The sequence below is a fragment of the Tupaia chinensis genome, unplaced genomic scaffold (genome assembly GCF_000334495.1).
Source record: "Tupaia chinensis unplaced genomic scaffold, TupChi_1.0 Scaffold000248_1, whole genome shotgun sequence".
Taxonomy (NCBI): domain Eukaryota; kingdom Metazoa; phylum Chordata; class Mammalia; order Scandentia; family Tupaiidae; genus Tupaia; species Tupaia belangeri.
This window is the reverse complement of record NW_006159726.1, coordinates 2,898,233-2,904,781: the sequence shown is the minus strand read 5'-3', so window position 1 is coordinate 2,904,781 and position 6,549 is coordinate 2,898,233. Positions and strand designations below refer to the sequence as shown.

Genomic DNA, 6,549 nt, shown 5'->3' with positions numbered 1-6,549 from the left:
AGGCACTTCAAATGAAAGCTATTTTCAAAATTTCCACAAAACTCTTATTTTTTTTCCAACTTCTTTCTTTAACATTTTTTTTATTTCATTTTCTCTATTTTAAGTGTAGTATTAATAAATCTGTTTTTCACAGATTTCAGCCAAGATGCTACCTTTCTCCTTATGAAAGAAGAATGTGCTCTTTAAGGAAGACAAAAAACAACAAACAAAAACCTCATTATTTCAATGCTCATGGCAACTTATCTGGAGCTATACAGATTACAAAGCAGTAGTATTGTCCTGGTCAATCTGTACAAATTCAGGGTGTCTTCATAGAAGTCTCATAAAAATCAGCTTAAATGTATTTTGGACAAGTACAAAAAGAGCAGATAAGAAATCCAGAATTGCACAATTTACAGGAGAATTACTAACAGAAAATGACTCCATTAAAGAGTAAAAGATCAACTATATTCCACCAATCCACCAAATCCACTAACAATAACAACAACAACAACAACAAAACCCACATAAAGCATTTCTTCTGAGGTAATTATATCCATTGCCTTCTGCAAACCTTATTTATGTAAGACTTTTATACCACATGGAATGTTTATTAGATGGTAAATAACAGAAGGCAGCCACAGTATCTTTTTAATGTAATATTTCTAAGGTTTCTTTAAATTGTTTTAGCAATCACAGTTCTCATACTTCCATAAGACTGGCATTTCAGGTTATTCTTCATAACTATGAAGCAGGTTATAGTTAGATATAATGATATCCATGAAAAAATTCTTCACAGAAATTTGATTTGCATATATGGTTATTTCCGCTGACAGAAAAAAAAAAAGACACAATTCAAACAAAATTACTTTAAATGTTTACTTTGTTTCTCCAGTTACAGGAAGAGCATAAAGGCTAAAATAACAGCAAAAAACCAACTACCTTTAGAGAAACACTTAACCACTATACAGGTGATAATTCAATATTTCATGATTTTCTTTCACTGTTTTAAGGGAGTCTTTTCCCTAAACACAACTGAGTCTACCTTTCTCTTAGGTGCAAATGGAATAAGTGACAATCTCTAATTTGCAAAAACATGTTAGATCATCTATAAGTTACACTGATTTTAACACAAAGCTATGTTTTTATTAGAGATAGGCCACCTTAAATAAAACTGAGATGAAAAACTGAACTGAAATTTTTGCAAATACAAAATAATTAACACCTCGCTCATGCAAAAGTCATAATCCTGCATTTAGAGATTTTTTAAAAAATATTTATGGCTATTTAAAAGCACTGTAAGTCAGTAGGAAAGATGCAGGAAAAGAACTAACTAGTCTTTCTAAAGGCTGAACATGTTTCTCTGAAAACAAATGTTCCATTTTCAAAAGACCACGTAGTACATATTATTTCTCTGGCCCAAAGTAAAGATGTGTAAGGTATACACCTTCATGCAAAGATGGAAAAGCTAAAAATGTGTTCCTGATTAGTTATCTATAATAGGCATATTTGGGAATACCTGGTTGGGAGTTTATTTACCTACTTTTGGATAATATAAAATCAGATGACCTTAGCACTTGAATTTGGTTTTGTCTGTCTTGTAGACAAAGACACAGAAAAGTGCAAAAAATAAATCCTCTTTTGCAACCCAAAACTTATTGTTTAGTATAAGTTTTGATACATATAAGAAGGAATATTTAAAAAAAAAAAATCAGATGACCAAAATTTGACTAAAGCAGTTTTGAGCGTTGTTCTAATGAAAACAAAGTGGTAGTTTTAAAAATGTTATCATGTATTTAAATCTACTAAATTGAATGTTCCAATAAGTTCACTGCGAAAGGAAGATTAAGAGGGGAATAATTTCCAAACACTTCATGATGTTGACAGAAAACAGCTTGTTAAGGCAGTACACATTTTCTTTGGTTAAATGATTAACTATTTAAATCACATTAAAAAAAAAGAGGTAATACAAAATATAAAATTGCATTCTTCTTTTCACACACACATTTCTCATTTTTCAATATCCATTACTCCAGTGTCTACTTATCTCTGAGATCCTTTTTAACTCATCAGAAAGCTGTATGGATATCCATGATATTTAGATCTGAAAATACAGAGCATCCAACTGAAGAATAATACAAGTCCAATACAGTCACACGCATTATTTTTCACTTTCCAATTCTGAGGTAGCAGCTTCATATAAAACCACCATACTTAAGGTAACCCCACCATTAAACAGAAGAACAATGTGTGTTTCAGCTACACACTGGGCTTTTGGCTGCTTCCATGGATACAATTCACATGTCTTGTGTGGGGATTCTTATATGGAGCATGTGGTGGTCCTCTTATATGGTTCCACATTTGACCAGAAGTCATACATAGCAAGTACAAAATACAAATTTGCAAAAACCTATCCAGTTTTATTAAAGAGAAATTCCGTATTGCTTCTTCAAAGATACACAAGTCCACTAGTAACAGTCAAAAGCAATCCCAGCAAAAGGGGATCAGTGTAATTTGGGGGTCTAATTACTCTAATACTGACATCAGATCTATCTGCGATCCACCGAGCAATCTTTCTTGGCTAAGGACAGGCAACAGCATCAAGATGTCAATTCTTCTTAAAATGATCTATACATTTAACATAATGAAGGTACTAACAATTTTTCTGAGAGATCATTAGAGAAACTAGTCCTAAAGTTTATGTCAAAATATAAATGAGTAAAAGTAGTCAGGAAAATTCTGATAATATAGTGTAATGAGAGGAACTAGCACTACCAAATATTCAAACATATCACAAATCTACAATACATAAAAAGTATTAAGTTAGTGCCTGTATAAACCTTGATATATGAAATATCTTGATATATTTAAATCAGTATGTCATCTCTTTCAGAATCTTTTTTTTTAAGAATTGGTTTGGTTTTGGTTTGTTTTTAATTGTAGATTTAAGTATGTTATGTTTTTCAATGACTTTCAAATCCAGGGTGTAGAAGGATTGTTTCAAGTGGGTGGGAGGCTGAGGTAAGAACAGAAAAACCCTCTTAAGGACTCATGGAACTCAGAACATGGGAAACCTTGTCATCTTACATAGAATATTTCTTTTTGAGTAAATCTTTATAACATAATGGTTTGATTAAAATTGAACCATGATTTTCTTTCAAAGGACATTAAATGACCTAGATTGTTTTAACTGACATTTCTAGAAGTAACTTTCAAACTTAAAAGTTAATAATTCTATACTTTGTCTCCTTTATATAACTTTTTCCATTTCTTTCATACATACATCCAGTGATATATATTATGCATGACAAAGAGAATTGCTGAATGTCCCATTCCTAGGAATTCTATCATTCAGCAATATCAATCCCCAAAATACTTTTACTGTCTTAGCCTCAGGAAATGTTTAACATATAGAATCAAAACAAACCAACCCACTAACAAAAAGGAATAAGCCACAAGATTTGAAAGCAGGTCAAATTTAAACCTTAAATAAATACATTTTAATTTTACAAAAATGATCACCATTCAATGAATTTAAGCAATGAATATCTTTTTAAAGGAAAATCCCCAAAATACTTTTACTGTCTTAGCCTCAGGAAATGTTTAACATATAGAATCAAAACAAACCAACCCACTAACAAAAAGGAATAAGCCACAAGATTTGAAAGCAGGTCAAATTTAAACCTTAAATAAATACATTTTAATTTTACAAAAATGATCACCATTCAATGAATTTAAGCAATGAATATCTTTTTAAAGGAAGAAGTGGTCCATTTTGTATATTCCCTCCAACCCTATGTTCAGTGTACATACTTTCTTTATATTTAAATAGAACATTTTTTTTAAATAAGGGATACCTACTGCTCTGTAATTGACCATTTGTATTTAATATTTTGTGACCAACTATTGCAGTTCTATTTGAAAAGCAGTACTAAGTATTTTCTTATTTAACATTTTAATCAGCATAAAATAACTTTCTTGGTCTTTAATTCTACTTTTATGGTCCACAAAGTACTTTTATTATAAAGATGAACACCAAAGTGCTTTCTCATAATGCTAGAATGTGAATTCAGATGAGGGCCGACATCTTTATCTGTCTGAATCAGATGCATCCTAAGGTCCTACAAGAGTGACTGATACAATATTAGTGCCTGATAAATATTTATTTAATGAACCAGGCAGTGTTAGGATAACTGGGAGGTGGGTGGGGAGATGAGGATTGCCTGTGAGGGGAAGGGCTGAGGCAGTATTTTCATTAAATTTTTGCCCTTGACATCATCCAGTAAGAATCAACATGTTAGGTGAATTGTCTAATTTTTTGTTTGATGGCTGGTCATTTAGCAAAATGTTTCTTCTCGAGTCTAACGATGCAATAAAATTGATATACATTTTATTCAGCTTTTTAAAGAATTATTTCATTTAACTTTATTTTAATTTGACCGGAGAGGGACAGAATGAAAGAGAGCGAGAGAAAGGGGAGAAAGTGAGAAAGCAAGCCGCCAGGTCTGGGACTCAAACCACAGTTGGCCATGTGGGAGTCCAACACCCTGTCAATGGGAAATAATCAAACTCTAAAAATTAATAATTAATAATTAATGCAGTTTATTTCCAAGCAGAATATGAGTGACCTAGGCCCAGAGAGGAGGTGTACTTGCCTTTTCTCAGGGTGATTACCTACAGGGGTTCCTTTTATTTGATTTTAAGATTGACAGACAAAATTAGTGAAGAGATTTTCATTGTTCTGGCCCAAAGAGGTGGAACATATGGAAGGAGGTGGGGGGGGGGGTCCTTGTAGGTTATAGGGGGGGTCCCACATTCAAAGAGGGTGACCAGCAGTTAGTGTAATGGCTATGTCACTGGACTCCCAGTAGTCAATCATGGTTTGAGTCCCGGACCCGGTGGCTTAAACTCACGCCAGTCATGCCCAAGATCCCGAGAAGAGAATGGAGGAGAAGGGATTGAGGCGTGGCCATTGCCCCTGGGGGAGGGGTGATTTCTTGCTTTCTGTCTCTCTGTCTGTCTCTGTCTGTCTGGTGAGAGCATGTGCCCTATAGCAAAAATCTCTCAAAGAAAAAAAAAAAAAGAAAGAAAGAAAAAGAATAATAAAAAAAAAGAGGTCTGTTCATGTTTGTGGGCGTGACTTCCCCTAGGCCCTCTGGAAAGGACTTTGGAAAAATAGGAAAAAGCAATCAGACTTCTGTCCACAGCCCTTAACCACCGTGCCACCTACTGGCCCCTTGTTTACCCTTTTAATGTATTAAGATTAACCTAGAAGATGGCAGGCTCACAGTGACAACCTGTCAATGGTTGAAAAGTAGTTTGTCTAAAAGCAGATTTTAAATGCAATTTCTCTTAGCAAAATGTTCTTTACTACCAAGCATCATTGGCATCCTCATGGACAGTATCACAGACGTCGTAAGAAACTGGATCCTCCAAAAGACAGATGACATTGAGGTTCGCAGAGAACTCAGAAACATGCCTCATTTGTCATCTAAGAAAATTCCATGTGGTGTATTCACTAATAGATTATGTAATAAAATCATAATAAAATTTCGTTTCATATATATAAAAAAAAGATTGCCCTAAGAAGATTTGTTAAGTAAAAAGTAAATATCTGTGGCCAATAGTTGATGTTTGAGTACCGGACCTGGTGGCTTGCTTTCTTACTTTCCCTCTCCCTCGCTCTATCTGGCAAAATTTATAAAAATAATAATAATAATGAATAAAATTAAATAAATCTTCTAGAATAAAAAACAATTTGAGAACATTAGATAATTAAATAAGTTCTATTGTAGTAGACAGCTAAGTAATAATCAGGCAGCCCTAAGAAAATAGCAGAAGGACACCTGTCACATCAATCATAACTTATCAAGAATAGAATCAGGTATGAGGTCTGGATAGAGAAAATGCCAAGTAAATAAATAAAGAAGTAAAAATAAAGACCTTTATTTTTACGACAGTACTATCCCTTAGAATACTAAAAATCTTTACAACCAACTCAATAATTATTAATCACAACTTCAAAGTAAGAGAAATCTGGGTAGTCATTTTATGACTGAGGAGAAAAAGAAGTTTGGCCATATTTTGAATTTCACTGATAGCCATTTTGTGCTTTCTGCTGTGCCCTTTGGTTTTATCTAAGGACAAAGATCAAGTCATGTGGTTTTCAGATGATCTAGGACATCTAGAATTTTGAAGGTGTTATGCAAAAGAGAAGAACAAAGAGTTCCTTTCAGGAGAATTAGTTGTAAAGATTCACTTAAGTTTTGAACTTGTTGGTATGCCCTTTTTACTACACTTTTTAAAATTAATTAATTAATTACGTTTTAATTTAAATTTATTTGTTTATGTTCATTCACTGTGCAAATCACTTTGTCGGATAAACCAGGAGATCTGCTGAAAAATACTGTGGTCTTTGGCAGTTTAGTAAAAGGCCTATTTTCAAAACATTGCCTTATGTAGTGCGGATCATATCAGGTGATCTCATTTTGATGCTACTTGGAGTTAATGAAAGGGAAATAACTTCTAGGAAATGGTGCTACAATCTAATAAGGCGAATGAAGCAAAGGT

The 6,549-nt window shown here is 33.3% G+C and overlaps 1 non-coding gene across 1 annotated transcript; it reads left to right on the top strand.

Moving 5' to 3' along the window:
* The first annotated feature begins 1,551 nt into the window (after positions 1-1,551).
* On the top strand, positions 1,552-1,677 carry LOC114007865 (small nucleolar RNA SNORA40). Its single transcript, XR_003549449.1, has one exon. It is a non-coding gene; the product is annotated as a small nucleolar RNA SNORA40 (small nucleolar RNA).
* Positions 1,678-6,549: the final 4,872 nt, after the last annotated feature.